At 40.4% G+C, this 19,673-nt stretch overlaps 1 protein-coding gene across 1 annotated transcript in view; it reads left to right on the top strand.

The window, feature by feature from the left end:
- Positions 1–19,673, top strand: part of LOC309382465 (vomeronasal type-2 receptor 116-like) — a gene marked incomplete at both ends in the record, with an annotated part of 95,908 nt that overhangs the window by 30,624 nt on the left and 45,611 nt on the right. The window lies entirely within an intron of this gene.

The following is a 19,673-nucleotide window of genomic DNA, read 5'->3' as shown; positions in this document are numbered from 1 at the left end:
TAGGTGTCCATTTTAAGTCTTGAGATATGATAGAACCTAGAAACTTGAAGGTCTCTGCAGTTGATACTGTGTTGTCCAGTTAATGATTATATTAAATGCTGAGCTGAAGTCTACAAAGAGGACCCTTGCATAGGACTTTGGGGATTCAAGATGTTACATAGCAGTGATGACAAATGTTTTTGAACATGCTTCCCTGGGCCACGGCCAGGAAGAGGAGCAGAGGTGGGCTCCTATTGGTTTGGACCAGTTTGGCCAAATCTGTAATGCTATGCTGGCCTGGGTTGCTGGAATAGGCAGTGACCCAGGCTGGCCATGCCCCCGAACCAGTTCCCTCAGTCACCACTGCCATTGCTAGAATGTTTTTTGGCTGGAAAAGGGGGCAGAGTGAAACAGTTCCTGTTGCCAAGGTACATAAAAGAGGGGAAAAGAAATCCCAACTTCAGCCTCCTGGTGTGGCGCATGGCTTTGGGTGAAGGCAGGAAGGAGGTTGAGCAGCACGTTGAGTGATGGGCGGGCAGCAGCAGTGGTTGTTTCCCCCTGCTCAGCATGTGTTCACTTTTCAAAGTGAAAAGGAGGGTGGAAAAATAAAGTGGAGAAAAGGGGGCAGGGAGTCCCATGCACGTGTGCCTCTCAGGCTCTGCCTGTATGCCCTTAAAGTTAAGAAAATGAGGCAAGAGGAGAAAAAAGGCAATCTGTCAGGGCAAGCCAAGCAGCTGCTGCTCTGGGATGACATGTGCCATTTAGTGGCTTTTGCTTCCCCTCCATTAAAGCCCACGCCTCAGGAAAGAGAAGAGGGGAAAGTCCTGAGCCCTGTAGGCACCATGTGGGGAATGGCAAGCTTGTGGGGGAGGGGGAAAGAAGAAGAGAGCATGACGGCACCAAGAGGGGAGGAAAGGAGGAAGGAACAGTTGTGGTGTTGGCTCTGTCCTCTATCAGGCTTGCGTACACGTGCACACATACACACACAGGCACACACACACGAGAGAGAGAGGGGGGAGAGAAAGAGAGAGATGAGAAACAGAGAGAAAGATGGAGAAAGAGAGAAAGAGGGAGAGAAAGAGAGAGGGAGAAAGATGAGAGAAAGAGAGGGAGAGAGAAAGAGAGATGAGAGACGGAGAGATGGAGGAAAGATGGGAGAAAGAGAGATGGAGAAAAAGAGAGATGGTCGAGAGAAAGAGAGATGAGAAACAGAGAGAGAGGGATGTTCCCAATGAGGGACATGGGGTCCCCTCCTCTTCCCAGGAACCCATGACAAAGGAGAAGCCCTGGCAGCCATGGTGGGGGAGGTGTGTGTGCCGGGGCTTTTGCCACCGCTGTTGCCTCCTCTTCTTTGCTGCTTCCCAAACCAGCTTGCCTGACTCTTTAAATCATGCCTCTTTTTCACCACACATGTTCCCCCTGAAATGAGCCTATCCTCAGTATAAAATGTGCATGGCAGGCTCCTCTCAAGGGCGTGAGTGGGATAAAGCAATTGGGAAAGGATTGGTGCATGGGGGGGGGGATAAGATAAGCTGGAAGAATGGAGGCTTCTCCGCTCACTCTTGCCTCCTGGATGGCTTTTCCAGAAGAGGTTCCACCTTTCCCTCCCTCTCCCATGGGGTGGGGGTGGGGAGAAGGTACCCCTGAACTGGTGCTGGAGGGTTTGGAGGCTGATGAATCCAGGAGCAGCCCACCCATGAAGCCCAGCTGGGCAGAGGGATGCAGGGCATCCCAACAAAGGAACCTCTGCTGGAAAAGCTATCTGGGAGGCGAGAACAAGCTGAGATGCGGTGGGAAGTGGCAAAAAAGTGGTGGCAGCAACAGCCCAGGCACACACCCCTCCTCACCCACCAGGGCTGCCAGGGCTTCTCATTCATCATGATCTACAGGAGGGGACCCCATCTCCCTCATTGGGAAGCTCTGCCGGAAAAGACATGGCAAGGCGAGAGCGAGGCGAGGCTCCATAGGGGAGAAACAGAGTGGGGTGGGAGGTAATGAGAAAGAGAGAGAGAAACAGAGAAATAAAGAAAGAAAGAGAGAGAAAGAGAGAAAGGGAGGGAGGGGAAAAAGAGAGAGATAAAGAGGGATGAATGGGGAAGATGGATTGGGGAAGAGAAAGAGAGAGAAAGAGGGAGGAAAGGGGGGAAGAGAGAAAGAGAGGGGGAAGAGAAAGAGAGAGGGGGGAGGGGGAAAGAGAGGGAGGAAGGGGGGAAAGTGAAAGAGAGGGGGAAGAGAAAGAGGGACGACAGTGAGAAAGGTAGAGGGTGGGAAAATGAGAGAAAGAGGGGGAAAGAAACAGAGGGGGAGGGGGAAAAGAGAGGGAGGGAAAGAGGGAGAAAGAGAGAAGTGATATTACAAAAGTTTTTTTATTGTTGCTAAACTTAATTTTTCAAAAGCAGAAAAAAGGGGGGCATAAAAGTGCATTTATCACACTTTTCCTAGAACAATTAGCTGAACTCAGCCTTGTTTATCATTATTTTAGGTAGTAAACTTCATTATTCAGGTTAAATTGCTGTGTTGGCACTTTGCAATAAATAAGTGGGTTTTGGGTTGCAATTTGGGCATTCGGTGCTGAAAAGGTTGCCACCACTGCTCTAGTTCAATCCCCTGCTCCAGCAGAAGATCCTTACAGAATCATAAAATAGCAGGGTTAGCAGGGATTTTGGAGGCCATCTAGTCCAACTCCCTGCTCCAGCAGCAAACTTTACATTGTCTGGATTGTTTTGTTGCCTCTAACAGAGAGGAAAATTGCCAGAAAGGAGAAGGACAAGGCTTTACTAGGACAAGACTGCCATGCAGAGGAAGGCAGAGGTAGTCCTTGACTCATGACCACAATTGAGCCCAACATTTTAGTTGATAAGCAAGAGTGTTGTTAAATGAGTTTCACCACATTTTACTCAATCCATGACATTTCCTGGCTCTAACAGTCATGTGTAGGCTAGGGCAGAACATCTGAAGGCATGTGTAATGTTCTAATGTACATAACTTATAGTTAAATGTGCGGCAGAAGGTGGACTCCAGGTGTGTTTTTCCAAATGCAGTGAGGTTGAATGTGTATAGTTTTAAAAGAGAGGTGTGTGTGTATATACATAGAGTATATATATAATGCATCTTTTTGTGTGCCTATACACACTCTATAATATGTAATATGTATACACACACAAACACACACACACACACACACACATATATATATATATATATATATATATATATATATATATATATATATATATATATATATATATATATATATATATATATATATATATATACGGTATATATATATATGTCTTTGGTTGTTCGGGTTTTCTCCCGCGTAGAATTGGAAGTATCTTCACGACGTTTCGATGAAGTCTCATTCATCATCTTCAGGCTGGTGCTTCCGGCTTGGTGCTTCCGGCTTGGTGCTTCCAGGAGCAATGTGAGATCTCAGCCGGTTCCTGACATATATATGTTGTATTTGTACTGATAAATAAATAAAGGGAGACTAGTATAGATCTATTTCGAGCTAATTAGCTCTCATCAGCTAGCCATACCCTTACTGGGATTTGAACCTGGGCTGTATTATATATTAGGCAGGAGTCTTAGCCACTAAGCCACAGGCTCTCCTCCTTATCAGTTGAGCCGGGAAATAGGTATGTATTTGTGTTACAACCCCTGGTATGCCCAAATATGGGAGGAAGCTCACTACTCCCTCTTTCTGTCCTTCGGCTCATAACAGAAGACCATGCAGGCAGAAAACCATATTTTTATTTTTAATGTTGCCTTTTTATATTTGTGTTGTATTTGTACTGCACAAAGGCCAGCTAATCATTCTGTGAGCATGTGCGCCAGAAACCTGGAAGAGGAACAAGTGATGCCATGCATGGCAGGCGACATAGCTCCACATGCCACTTTGGGCATGCATGCAATAGGTTCACCATCACAGTTATATAGCAACAAGCCACCAAAAATTAGAGTTGATTAAATTACTAACTGGGCTGTCTCTTGCCCCTATTTCCCAGCTTCCTTGCAAAACTGAAAAAAATGCAGCAGGAAATTCCTAAGAATAATAAGATTGATTTTTTAAAATCTTGTATTAAATACAACAAATACAGTCCTGTTCCAAAAAGGACAAATGTAATCAACCAAGTGTGAACTCTAATCTTATGAAAGAAGCCGCATAGGTTGACATGTTCTAAACAACAAAGGAACATTTTGTATAACATTCTGAGCTAACCTTTACTCAGAGTACTTGAAATGGACCTCTCTCCCAAGTAGGAAACTCTCTATTTCTGCAGGAATAAACAACTGAAAGTTGCCTTCCTCATTCCAGCATGATTCATGAGCCACTCACACCAGGAAAATAGAACACAACTGAGGCTCAGGCCATCTGTTGTTCTCAGAGTCTCCTTCAAATTTATAAAAGTAAAATTCTACAATGCTAATCACAAACCCTAAAGACAGGAATATTGTTAAAAGTGCAATCACTCCTTTAAAATGTGAAGTGTTTAATATCAAAAGATATCTGGTATCAGCTCCTTGGTAAATTATCCCCCAAGCAACTAGGTTGGCCAAATCTGTTGGCCTTTTGCAGCATAAGGGGGCTGATATGATTCCCCTCTTTCTCTAATGGATTCCTTCTCCAGAGAAATTTAGTTTGTTGGATCCTTGTTGGGATCCCATACCTGCCACGGCTGCAGCCTTGGAGCTTCCACGGTCGCTTGGACCGTTTTCTGTCTCCCCCAGGATCTGGACGAATATGCATCCTTCAAGACATGAGCCAGAGTCATAAAGATACTGTAAACAGAGTCACTGTTTTCAACAAATATCCCATTCAATTCATTTTCTGTCTCCACTGGAGATTTTTGGGTGCATCTTTTCCGGCCTTTGACAGAAAAAACATGCTTTGAAAAAGAGCACTGAAAATTCTTGTCTTCATACTGGGAGTCTACAAAGGAAAAGGGTTCAAAATCACCATATTCTGGCCTAATTTCTTGCATAAATTCAAAGCTCCAAATACTATGGATGTATTTATGATATCCAAGATGATACATTAAATAGTTTCCCAAAGTTGTGGTGATCCAGACTTTCTCTCTAATGGGTCCTGACAAAATGTCAAGTGTTAGATGAAAAATATGAAATGTGTTTGAAACAATAACATGTTCTGTGTAGTGAACAAAGACATTGACTTGTTTCCACTGAGAAAAGCTGGAACCTCTGAAGGGTACTGGATATCCACTCGTTGAGAATTGTTGTGATATAACAACACAAATTCCATTCCTGACAAGCAAAGGAGGAAAAGTCCTCAGGAATTTCTCTCCCTCCTCTGTGTCTGGAGCAAGGAGACCAATCAAGGTCCATCTGAAGTGCAGAAGCACTCGGACAATTGCTGAATACAGAAACCCATCTTTGAGGAGCATCCGGTGGAAAAAAGGGAATTTACTTTTATCACTTAGAGTCTCTGAAGTAATTCTATGATTGATCTGCAAAAGCAATGAAGAAGGCAGCTCCAAAATATGAGATTTTAATAAATGCAACTTGTTTTGATAAACATCTTAAAGTAGTTTGTTAATTGGCCATTGTTTAAAATATTAAACACAGAATATTAAGATTTTATATAATAATGAAAGATGAGAAACAAATTAACCCAAAGGAATAACAATCAAAATGCAAATCTTATTTTTTGATCACCCCTACCATTAAACGGTTAGACTCACATGTGTAAATGTTAACTGAAATATATTGTTCCAATAAAAGGCCATCTTATATTTAATTTTGGAAGATTGCTACATCTTTCTCTGCTTCTATATTTCAGATTCTTTGTGCAGCCATCTTTTTACTTTCTTCTTCAGTTGTACAAGTGACAGGGAGACCATAGTGCCTCATATAATTTTTCAGTTGTACAAACTGAGAGGTCTTTAGTTGACATTTTGTCTATTCTCACAGAAACAATTTTGAGAGTTTATAGTTTCCATAGCTTTCATTTGGCACCAATAATTAATGATGTTAAGTGATGTTGATTAACATGATGTTTGTTAATTGATGTTTATTAATATCAGACGAACAATCGAAAAGTAAACAATACCCCAGTCAAGGAACTGCCAAACAAGCTAATAGTAAACAGCTCAACCAAAGAACCTCCAAAACAATTTCCACCAGTGCTTACAGGGCAAGCCATTAGAAGATAAAATTCAGAGCATATCCCACACTACTTACTAGCACTGATGATCTTGCCTATTTTGGGTAATGAAATCTCTGCAAGAAATTAACCAAGCTCAGAAAGCTACAAGAACAGTCACTTCAACACCGAGCTACAAATATTCTCCTTTATCAATTTGATCCTATCCCTCTATTGATGCAGCCTAGGTCTCCATTGGCTCTTTTGGCAGCTGCAGCATACTGTTGCCTCATATTTAAGTCAATGGTCCAGTAGGACACCTAGATTTCTCTCACAGTTGCTATTCTCAGTCAGGTATCAACTATTCTATAACTCTGCATATAATGTGTTGCTTGTCTAGGAATAGGATCTTACTTTTCTCACTACTGAATTTACATTTTATTGGATAGAGCCTGGTTCTTAAGTCTGTCAAAATCCTTCTGAATCCTGAGTCCTTCTTCCAAAGTGTTAACAATTTCCCCCGGCTTGGTGGGTTAAGACCATGTGTTTACTTTCTGCATAACCTGTTTTGTGTCTGAGTTCACCTACTTTCTTACCACCTGTTTTATTAGTGCACATGGTATAGCACACACTGTCAAAAGGTTAATGTTCTTACCCACACAAACATCTATGTTACAAGCACCGATTACCCTATTAGTTTTAGATAGCTGGGGACAAAAATATTCTATATCAATAAAATCTCTATCCCCATTGTTTAATTTAAATGTTTCTCCAGAAAATCTGTGAATTTAATGCCAAGTAATTCAGTCCTTTTCTTTGATCAATGCAAATCATCTCTTTCACAATTATTTTCATGAATATTGCATTTGTTCAGCATTATCATAATTTAACTAAGATCATGTACAAAACATGAGTGCTGCACCTTTCCACTGTACAGACCCTTTGATTGGACACAGAGGCTCTCCTCACCTTCACAGGTTATACAGCAGAAGCCCTCAAAGCAACAGAGATGGTATCATGAGAGAATATCCCTATTTTGATACATGCTCCCATTGTAATGTGTACTCCAGTTTCCAGTTCCTATGATGGTCATAGTGAAAAGCAGCTCTTGAATTCGATAGAGAAGATATGGAACTATCCTGCACCCACTACCACCCCACTCACTTTACTATATAGAGAAACCGACACACAAACCTGTGGGACTTTGTAGGGGCTTACTAATGTTGACATCTGAATGGAAATCTCCCTGTCAACTGCATCAAGAAGAGCCAAAAGGTTGTCCTTCCTTCCACAGCTGTAGTTGGGAATATTGGCTTCTCCAGTAGAGAGCATTTCCAGCAATACGTCTGAAGTGCCAAGAGCTTTCAAATAGTTGTCATGGATATTGTAGCCAAGTGTGAGATTGCGCAGGAGCTGGATATTCTTGTTGATGACTTGAATGGTGAAAATAAAGCGTTCTATTCCTTTAGAAGTATAAGATTCACTAGTGTAAAAAATGTTTTGGTTAATACAAGCATCAACATCAGTAATAACATACCTTTTTTTCCAATTTCATCCTCTTTATCAATACATGACTATTGAGTCTGAAGCTAATATTGATAGAAAACCAGAGACAAATGATAGACACCCATCAACATTTAATAATTGTAAATGTTAAGAAAATGGGAAGCAGATAAGAATAAAAGATAATATATTATTTATAGCAGAAGTAATTTTCATCATCACATCATCACCCAGTCTGTGAAATAATTCATCTTTTAAAGTACAACCATCACAAAAGGAAAAGGATATTTCATAAGTGACTCAGAAAAGCTGTTCTAAAAACATGTCATCCTCTATTCCTATCAGGCACTGAATACCAACAAGCAATTATAAAAAAATATGGAAATAAGCTGGTCAGGGTTAACTACAACAATCAGTACTTTAAATAAAAGTCATTATTCAAGTCATGTATTCTAGACTGGACATGGAGAGGAAAATAATTTGGATTTCTTTCAGGTATTTTTTTCCACTCCAGCTTTGTATTTGTGTCTCTTGCCCTAAATAAGACAAAACTGGAAACCCATGGAGATCTGGTCAATCAACAAAATTAATCACTTCCTGAAATACAGGAGTAAGCAGAATAAGGAGAAAAGAATGAAAGAGTTTGAACTGCCGATGGAAGGAATGCAATTTCATCACACTGTACAACTTACAAGAAAGACTGATTATAAGGAAGCTGGTTGAAAAGCAATACTTTCTGGTTTTGTGTAACTGCACTGGTGACTATACCGATGAGATGGTCTCCTGGCCTGTAGTAGCTCCATGGTCTTTCTCTATCCAGGTGTACCATATTCAGTTGGCATTTCATTCTAAGCTTTCCAGAGGCTGTTTGGGACACCAGTAGCATTGAAAGCAGAAACAGGTGGTCCATAATTCATGGAGCTGAATCAATTGCCTGTTTCCAAAGAAGAGTTAGATTATTTCAAAGCCCTCTCAGAAAATGGAATATTCAGGGGCTTTTCTTTTACAAACAGTAACAAATTGCGCATTATCTGGAAAAGAGGGAAAGGTATATTCACCAGCACAGCCCCTGCCTGTGTCCTAAATCTTCTGCAAACCATTCAGCATGAGTAGAGGCATATATCTTTTTCTGATGCAAGATCCATTCCATGTTGCCTCAGCCTGTCATTATAGATATCAAAGGCAGTCATTGGAAAAGAAGAAGTAGATGTCTCAAAGTCTGGGATTATGATAATTACTGTGAATAATAATTTGTCCTCTTTCATGGCTCCATGTACAGAGGGGCAGTTGGAGAAAAGGATTCTTGTGAAATGTTGCATATACACCCTTGGACACACCCCTCTATAATGGCTGTTATCCTTCTTGTCACGACATGTCCACAAAGTGATGTTTGAGGAAGATGCTTCAATATCTTGGGAATTGACTTCTGATGTCTGCCGTTGTGGAATATGGTCTCCAGAAAATGCTAGAGAGGGTTACCCACAGCTATTCAGTCAGATAGTAGTCTAGGTTCTCAACATTTAACTCTACTGCTTTCTGACACCTTCTGAACCCTTGAACCCTGCTTAATGTTAAGAGCAAGTCTTTGTCATTTTCTTTTCTATGAGATCTCCAGATATTAATTCTCATTTGGAGCTGATGTTAAAAATTCCTTGTGCCTGAAGTGATATTTCTTTTCCATCTGTTCCAGAAGTATATTTGACTAAGAGAGCTGACTAAGAGGTGGGCCAGTCTGTAGATTGTATTATTGGGTAAATAGGGAGACATTTATAGAAGGGATAAAAATTGTTATTTTCCTTGACACTCTGTTGTCCTTCAATATTCATGGAAGACGCTGGAATCCTTTATATTTTGAAGTTTCATAATTTATTAAATAAAGAATGGGGGTGAAGTCTGCAGCTGAGATGATGGTGGTGCTCACATCACCTCAGTGTGATGTATGGTGTGACCTGATTTCTTGCCAGACTTACCAAGATACTAGTTTAGAGATACATAGTAACCCTTTATCTCACACACAAGTGGTTTGACGAGCAGTTGGGAGACCTGCATTCCTGGTTTATCTGGGTGATTTGTTGTTGAGATTACGTTTCTTACCTGGAGAACAGATGGAAATGAATTGTCACTTGATATGTACAGCTTGGCTTTGAATGAAGAACTAGGAGCTTCAGTGAGAGGAGAGAGCTGAAGGGATAAGCAGGTCCATCCTGAAGTGAGAACAGAGAAAATGAAAAAGTTTTCCCACCGTATGGTCTTCCACTTCTACTCTCAGAGTCTGGGCCTCCTGAGATGGAAGGAATTGTTCTTTTTGGTCAGATATGTGCTCTTGCCAATATGCATTTTCCCCCAAGGGAGAGGAGGAAGGGTGGCTGTTGACATTTGTGGTTTGTTACATCCTTTCAGAAGGCTGAACTTAGACTTGCTTCTTGTCTCAGTCTGGCTATGAGAATTTTCCATGATCTAGTGAAGTCTGTTGTGTGGATAGCATCCTTGCAGGAAGAATTTTTTTCAGTTACAAACTATTGTTCAGCTTGTCTCCACTAATTAAAGTACTTCAGGGTTCCAGTAATTCACTGACCCATCAGCCAACAAAGTTGACTTCAGAAAACAAACCATAGTTAAAAGTTACAAATGTGAATGCAGCCATTGGTGAAGTGACCAGGCTAAGTGGATTGTATGGATATGAACCAGACCAGTTTGGTGTAGTGATTAGGTTACTATGTCCAACAAGGCTATGTAAATAACTTGTGACCAACATCTCTAGTCAGATTTCTGTAAGTATCCCCAACTAGGCTTCATTCACACAATGCTCATATATATTCTCAACACGGGTGATCAGGCTGCATTAGAGTGGGATGGAAAACAGACTCAGGGCATCTCCTGCTCCAATAAGAGTCATCTTGAATTTCAAGGGTCTGGGTTCATAATAGTCTTCTCTTTATACCCCACTGGTTTACTCTTGATCCATGTCCTGAGCTTGTCAGGAACTTCACATTCTTACTCCCTGTTTCATGAATCCACTACATTCCTTATGGCCACTAATGTTCTACCTGTTATTACCAACAGTAAATCATGTGTACACAGACTCAGAATCTTTCCTTATCAGTAGCAATGTGAGTTTCCCAGTGAGTTCATGAAAAGACTAATTAAGATTGTATCACAGGTCTTCTATATTCATAATTTATTATTGTGATATAGTCATAACATATAACATAAAATATGTAATGACAATACCACCAGATAATAACTGGCCAATGCAATAAGGGAGGAAATATAAGAAGCTGTTAGCTCTCTTCCTGGCCTGGATGAGCCTGAATGTGATAACAGACCTGTCCTTGGTCAGATTCATTCTTAGTCTTTATCCCTCTGTCCTCTAGGCATCACTTATGTATCAGTATATTTCACACAAAAAAAGACAAGCTCTCAACAATTTTTTAGCTAGGTTGAGCAATTGGTTTTCCTAGAAAGCAGGCACACTCCCGTGGAGCTCTCTATTTTAGAAGAAAAAGCCATTTCTCTCTCTGAGGAATTTAGTCTCATGACTTTTCTTGAATGGGTTTTAGTTCCCTGTAATCTCTAAGAAATAAAACAGCCCACGTGAATTACTCGGGAAAGCTTTGAAAAAGTTGAAAAAGCCACTCAGTCCTTTTAGGGTTCCTCTAAAGCCTCTTCCCCACTATCCAACTACTCATAACCTCCAGGCACCAGAATAAGACATTCACAGCATCACTTAATTTGACAGAACCAGAGATCTAAAATTACTGTAAGTATTATCAATGCCAATGGTAACTTGCTCTATGTTGATGGATGAGCTCACTGAGCAACTATACGTAAATACTGAATAGGAGAAAAGAGTTCACAAAACCATCAGCACCTGACAAAGCAGGAGCTGAGGGCAGGACCTCTCCTCGTGAATCTCCACCACCGTTATTGACCCCAGAGAAAGGAGGCAAACCAGCACAAGACCAATGTCTATGGAGATTGTCAGTCATTCAGCTCATGGTTGTCTCAAAGTAGTTTTTCAAACAGCAACTGGACTATGTCTTTTCCTTGAGGAAGAAGGTATTTTGCTTCTCATCCAAGAAGCTTCTTCAGTTTTGATTCTAGCCCAAATTCATAGAGCTTATTGAGAAGGAGACCATGGTCAATGGTATCCAAGCCCAGAGAGGTCAAGTAGGGCAAGAATGGATTCACAGATTCCATCCCAATGCTGTTTCTATCCATTCCTCTTCCTGAATCCCCCCTCACTAAAAGAACCATTGGCCACCTCTAGGACCCATTCACATGAGCAGGAACAACCCAGGATGTTCAAGAGTAAAGGGCCAAGCTTACAGTCTTAAGGATCTTATTTGCTTCCTGAGACCCAACAGGTTAAAGCTGTTCTCAGATAACCAGACAAGATGCCTCCCTGGGAATCTCCTCTGGATCTGCAACATGAGTGGAATCCAATTGCAATCGAATTTAATAGAGTGTCCAATAGATGCTGAACAAATTCTGCCACGTACTCTAGGAAGAGATTCTCTGAGCCCTCTCTACCCAAGAGGACTTGTGTCATCTGAAACTGGGCCATAGGGATATCTAAATATGCAGCAAGGGTGAAGTACTGAATATTGCTTGACTCACTGTCATAAGGTAGGCCTTTCCCACAGCTCTAACCTTTGTTTGTCTTTTGTTGAGAACCAGCAATGCTCCAACGTCTCATCTAATGTTTCATTTCCCTCAAATTCTCCACGGTTCATGGAGAGTGATGTAATTCCAAGAAGGGAGGAATGCAATCCAATCTGATGCCTCAGCCACCTTCCCCTTATTCCAAGCAGTGAGCAAAGCTTTGGATGAACCAGCAATAGATCTGGGTATAATCAGTGCATAATGGCATCAAACACCAAGAATGGGAAATAATCCTACCCAATGGTGTCTGTTAATGTTGAATAGTATAAAAGAGAAGATACCATCCAGAAGGACATAAAAATCTTTCACCTGGTGGTTGAAATCTTACACTTCAATGTTAATTTCCTACCCAGAAGAAAGGGTCAGAAACACTACACAGCAGTGCCCTCAGGGATGCTCCTGTGATTTTTCACTACCATGCCTTTCTCCTGCTACCCCCTCCTCACATGGAACCCTGTAAGAAGTTCAGAAGCCCCAGAGGACAAATTGCCTCTCGCTGCAATTATCACCATCCTGGTCTTTGAGACTTATTCTGCTAGTTCTCCAGTGGCTACCTTTGATGTAAACTTCAGACTGAAGCAACATGGAAGGAAATCTTGCATCAGAAAAGGAAAACTTCTTCTAGTCATGATGTGTACTTTGAATAACTTTTTAGAGAGGCAGAGTTCATGCTGTTGAATGTGCCTTTCTCTCCTTTTCATGTGGAGCTCATTTTGTCCCTGGCATTTCCCCCTTGGGAGACTGATTCGGATTCTTCTAACTTATTGTGGTTTAGAAAAGGAGAAGTTACTGATTCAGCTCAAGGAGAAATGGACCTTGTGCTTCTGCTTCTGATGCTGCTCCTTGTGTTCAACCAGAGAAACTCTGGGAGGCTCAGATCCAAATGCCCCCCTCCCAACATTGAAGCAGAAAGACAGAGAAAATCCATGGAACTCCTACAGGCCAGGAGACCATCTCATTAGTGTGGTTGTCAATGCAACAAAAACTTCAGTTCAGCCATTACAATTCAATGGGTCTTGTTTTATGTCTTACTACACATAAGCCATTTAGGGTGATGGAGCTTTATCACCCCAATTGTATTTCTAACAGTCTTCTTCCTTTTTGCCTTCTTTGATATATTGCTATATTGCAGGACACGTAACTCTTGGATCATTTTGATTTATCTCTTCTTTTGTCTTATCTTGTTTGAGAAACACAAATCTAAAGATGGGGCAGAATAAAACCTAAAAGAAGCTATGAAAGAGAGAGGCAAAAGTCCTGAGGATCTTCCCCTCCTTTTCACGAGTTCTAGAGTCTCAACCTCTTTTTTACATTGTGGCAACCAAAACTGAATGCAGAATTCCAAGTGTGGCCTACCAAGGCATTATAAAATGGTATTAACGCTTCATGTGATCTTGATTCTATGCAGTCTATGTAGCCTAGAACTGTGTTGGCTTTTTTGGCAGCTGCTGCACACTGCTGGCTCATATTTAAATGGTTGTCCACTAGGATTCCAAGATCTCTTTCACAGTTACTACTATTGAGCAAGGTGTCACATATACTATATCTGTTCATTTGGTTTTTCTTGCCTAAATGTAGAACCTTACTTTTTTCACCATTTAATTTCATTTTTTTAGATAGTGCCTGATGTTCAAATTTGCAATATCCTTCTATATCTTAAGCCTATCTTCTGGAGTGTTGGCTATTCCTGCCAGCTTGGTGTCATCTACAAATTTGATGTGTTCCCCATTTATCCCCACATCCAAATCATTGATAAAGATGTTGAAGAGTACTGGACCTAAAACAGAGCCTTGGGGTACTCCACTGCATTGGAGAAATTGGAGAGATATCTTTTGGAGATTTGAAAATGTCTCTAAACCTCTCAGCCTTAGGTGGATTACAAATACAATTGCTGAAAGAACAGTTAAATAACACATCACTTCTATTGATTATGTTCATATTTTCAGAAAAGCATTAGCAGAGTACTGGAAAATGCTGTCCTTCCTTTTTGCAATCCAAACAATCAACCAGAATCCCAACAATGTTACCCTGAGTTACAACATCTATGACAATTATTTCAGAGCACAAATGACTTCAGAGGCTTTGCTGGACCTGCTTTCGGAGGGGGAGGCCAATGTTCCCAACTACAGTTGTGGAAGGGAGAGAAACACAGTGGCTGTTCTTGAAGGGGCTGATACTGACATCTCTATCCAAGTTTCAACCATGTTGGGATCCTACAAAATCTCACAGGTGTGTCTTTGGTTGGAAGACCATTGTTAGACATGCAACTTACAGCCAGACATCCTCTGTTGTAAATGAAGAGCAAAGTTTGATTGTGGAAATTGCATGAAGTAAGGATGGAGGTTCTATCAAATGGAAGAGGAGGATCCAAGCATACAATCCTCTTCCTGGCACACTTGAAATGTCTATTGTGAATCTCTGCCAGCTATTTGCAGCAGCCAAATGCTGTTGTGAAGTGAGAAGAAAGCAATGTAAGAGCAGAATGACCTCCCTACAAAAGGTTCTTCATTGCAAGGAGTGGAACAATTCCTCCATTAGGGCTAGAATTTGTTTTTATGGTCTCCAAAAAATAAAGTTAACAGGTTTTTTTTTCCTTTTCAGATCAGTCATGGTTTTGATTCCCAAGTTCTGAGTGATGACAATCCTTTCTTCTACCCAATGTTCCCTGCTGAAGGAGTCCAGTACCCAGGAATAGTGAAGCTGGTCCTCCATTTCAAGTGGACCTTGGTGGGTCTCTTTGCTCCAGACACTGAGAATGGACAAAGGTTCATGAGGATGTTGACTTCCATGTTGAGAAAGAATGGCATTTGCCCAGTTTTATCACAAACTTTTTCTCCATCTTCTTGGGGTGCAAGAGTAGACTGGCCTTTATACCACAGTTGGAGAAAGATGAACATCTTTATTTATGGTGCAGAGATGTTTACATTCAATGTAGGTGTTACACTTCTGCATAAGATACATAAAAGGATTACTGAACCTCCTCGAGGAAAGGTCCTGATCACCGCAATTCACTGGGACTTCACTATTTATTTGGAAACACAAGGTTTTCCTGTTCAATATATCCATAGCATATTTTCTTTTCCCATGAAGAAAAATCAAATTGCAAAGTTTGATGGAACTTTGAAGTTTTATTCTTTTATGAGACAGTTTGTCGAGACCTCCTTCCTGTGTTCCTACACCAACGATCCTTTTTCGGTGAAAGTCTGGTGACGGTGCAAGCAGAGAGAAAAACTGGAGACTCTGAGAAAAGAGGAGATGGATCAAATCCTGACTGGGGACAATTATTTCATTTACAACACAATCTGGGCTGTAGCATGGGCCTTAAATGCAGCTTATTTATCCAGATTCAGGAATATATTTAAAGGTGGTAAAAACATGAAAGCTCCAAAGCTGAAATCATGGCAGGTACTTATTTTCTATTGCACATGTCTCCATCACAGTTAGGAATCAACCTTACAATCGTAAGAACTAGGTAACTATTCTGATAATAGTTTTACTTCATTCTGAATATAAAATTAAATTCCAATTTCCCAAATTCCTTCAGTGTCCTTGTGCACAACATCCACTTCCTTTTTGGTTTTAACTTTGGTTCTCATTAATTTATACTGAATGTATCCTTTGCTATATTCCCCCAGGTGTGGCCTGCTTTGTGGGAGTGGCTTGCCAGCCATGTGATTGGGTGGGAGTGGCTTGCTGGCCATGTGACCTGGTGGGAATGGCTTGCCAGCCATATGACTGGGTGGGTGTGGCCAACTTGTAAAATGTGGTGAAACTCACTTAACAATGCTCTTGCTTAGCAACCAAAAGGTTGGCTCAGAAACTCTGGCATTTGAAGCACACAAGTCTTAAAGCTGTCAAGTTACAAGACCCTTGCACCCCTAATCCTTTAGAAAAAAAACCCAGGGGTGTTCAAACTTGACAGCTTTAAGATTTGTGGACTTCAACTCCCAGAATTCCTCCTATTTCTCTTCATCTTGATGATGTGTGGACGGGCGGGGGGAGGGAGCTGGAACCGGTTCTAAACTTTGTGTTAAAGTATGCTATATCTTTCTCTGCCTCTGCCCAGCCCCTGTCCCTTTCCAGGTGTGTGGAAAATTGTTGTCCTGGATTCATGAAGGTAGCTCAGGAAGGGATGCTTCTCTGCTGCTACAATTGTCGTCCTTGTGCAGAAGGATCCATCTCCATCATGGAAAGTGGGTGAAAGCAGGAGAAAAGGGCAGACTTTGGGGAGGCCCATAAATCCTGAGATTTTAGATGATTGTGCATTTTCAAATACTTGGCTAAAAGGTTTCCACCTCTTTGAGTCTTGATTAAGTTACACATTTATGTCACGCTGAATTATAAGAAATGATCTTGCACCTATAATAATCAAATTCTGATTGCATCTTTGTAGGGCAATTGAACCAATTCTTGCAAGTGTCTATCTCTGATGGATACTTTGGGTAGCTATAGTTTCAAGTTGCAGCCACCTGCCTTTAATCAAATGATGTATTTCTTTGCTAAAGGAATATCATAGAGTGTCTTTGCTATGTTCTTCATTCTACTTGGGATTGGGTAGCCTTATGTAATAATCCTTTGACTGTTCCATCTGTTCAGGCAGTGCCTTTTAGAGTCTGAAGAAGAGAAGCTTTGAGGCTGGGCAAGACTGAGGCAAATAGAGGAACAGCTTCTTACATGTGTCAAACAATAGGGATGGCATGCCAGAGGTAGGCAGAGCCAGTCCTTGTGACCTTGTTGTGATTGTGGTATAGGAAGGTTTGCAAAGTGAATCTGAGTAGATTTCAGTTACTCAGACACTTGGATGCTTGGACTATGTGGTATATCCTAGCTGTGGGTGGCAGGGACTATTGGTCCAGCAGGGGTCCAAGCCATAGACTCCAACCTACAAATAAATTTCATTTATTTGTTACTGAAAGGAAGACTGCACATGGTATCTTAACTCAGCAATATAGGAGTTCATAAACAAGTGATTTACTAATAACTTGCTGCTGCAAGTGCTCTAGGCACTTTCATAACTTCCCAACAATTTTGATAATAATTGCCAGAGCTCCTCTTTGGGATATTTAGAGGAGATATAAATGAACCCCCCCCCCAAAGGAATTGATTGTAAATTTGATGATGGCAGCTAGATTAGTGATGGCTAAATATTAGGGACGAAATTGTGATATTCAAAAAAATGAGCTGTATAATAAAATTTGGAGTATGGCAACACATGATAAATTAACAATGGGAATTAAATTTTAAAAAGGGATGATCAAAACAAGCAATTATAATGAAATATGGGGGATTTTATAAAATCAGTGTTACTGGAAAGCAAAGGGAATAAATGTACTCAAGAATATGTTGATTTAGAGGGGATAAGGGCTCAATTGGAATACATTGTATATCTTTTAGTTGTTATAGAAGAAGAAATCTAAGGGGAAAAAACAGGGTCTCCGTGAGGAGGGGAGTGCACCATAATATTAGTTTTTTCCCTTTTTGTCTTTCTTTTTTTCTTTGTATTTAGATGCATACAGTATGTCTATGTTTGCATAATTTGCATTAAAAATAATTAATAAAAAAACTTATTCCAGCCTCCCATGATAGAGCATCACAACTGTTTGTCTTTTATTTTGCCTGTGCCTTCTCAGCATCTACCAAACTAGGCCATGCATCTGCCAGGGTTCCTCAGTGGAAGTTTTTTCATCCCTAAACATGGGTTGAGATGTTGCAGGAATGACAACAGGTTTGCTACTGTCAATTCTGGCCTTGTGCTGTTATAGGTGCCAATGTACCTGCAAGAAGAACTGAATTAATTCTTGCATCGTACCCAGGCGTTTAGCTTCTGATAACTTGTGAAGAATCTCATCTGCCAACCTTTTCTGAAATTGGTCATTCGGGGCAACAAAGTGTGTTTTTGAAGGAGCAGCATGGAAAGGGGTCATGTAAACTTGGTCCAAGGCTCAAGAGCAGGGTCAGGGTCTAAGGGTCAAGAGTGACATTCATACACAGGGATCACATTTGAGCATTAAATGTCATTTCCAGCAAAGAGAAGAGAGGGAACCCTCAGTCTCTTCTATCAACTGTCACTCTTCGGAATGTGGCTGCAGCCAACTGTCCCCGTTTGGAATCTTGACTCTGTTGCTAGGCAACTAACCTAACAGAACCTCCCTTCTGCTTTCCTTCCTCCTGGGCCATGACAAGTCCACACCACAAGATCCAAAGTGGCAGGGGGGATATAGAGGACAAAGGACAAACTTATCTAATCCCCTTCTTGATAGCCCAAGGTTTAATTAGATCACCATTAAAGATAATTTTGAGGTGAATATATTGATTCAATTCTTTGAATAAAATTCTCTCCAAAGTCCATACCTTCCAGACCCTAAAGGAAATTTCTCAAACATTTTCTCTGCATCTAAGAAGATTAACACAGCTTCTTTTTCACTTTATTGTTGTAAATATTCTGTTACATTCCATACAATTCTCGCGTTGCCTTTTATGTAACAGAAGACTTTGATCTTCACAAATAAACTCTTGAAAAATATTGTTGAATCTATCAATCCAAACTAATGTAAACAGTTTATAAACACCATTCAATAGGAAAATTGGTCTATAATATATATAATATATTTATGAGAGTGTTTCCTGAATGCTTAGGCTTCACAATTAACATATTAAAATGTGATATTATCACTATTAACATGACTCCATTAACATCAGAACATTTATTTTTCTTCTTGGCCAAGCCCATTTACTTTGGTATAGGAGTGCATGTTTTTTTCAGCACTAAACAAGAGAGAGTGCATTCTGAAGGTCCTTGAATATAGCTGAAGGTTTAAAAAAAGATACCCAGCCCAAAAAAAGTAACGTAAACCATTGATTTTCCAGTTAGGGAATGTTATTTAAATTCAATGTCTTCCACTGTTTAATGTAACTAAAAATGTAATCTATTCCTTTTAATTTATATATTGTGTCTATTTATATATTTCCCATCTTGACAAGCGGTGACTCTAGGTGGCTTACAATCAACAAAAAGCAAGCCAAAACATTCAATACTGAAATAAAAAAAATATTAACAATAAAATTGATTTTTTTGTTCAATCATTTACTTTCTGATGTATTAGATACAACACATGTACTATATGCATCATTTGCTTCTCTACCCTATAAACAAACTTGGATCCACCTGAATAGACTTGGGAGTTTTAAGTTAGGTGCAAACCCTGCTAGGAAAAACTCATGTAACCCATCAATTTGCCATTTGTGAAATGTTATCTAGAATCAATGTTTTCCATGGTTGAAGTCTCACATGTAATCAATGCCTTCGATTGTTTGCTCTCTTGCTTTCTGATGTATCACTATTGAAATGTGTGAATCATTGGTTTGTATAAAAAGACTTGACCCTCCCCTCACTTTTTATAAATGCTTTTTGCTGTTCCTGAAT

This window comes from Natrix helvetica (genome assembly GCF_964273705.1).
Source record: "Natrix helvetica genome assembly, chromosome: 1".
In the NCBI taxonomy this organism is placed as follows: Eukaryota; Metazoa; Chordata; class Lepidosauria; order Squamata; family Natricidae; genus Natrix; species Natrix helvetica.
Note: the sequence above shows the minus strand (reverse complement) of the source record. Positions and strands in the feature narration are given on the sequence as shown.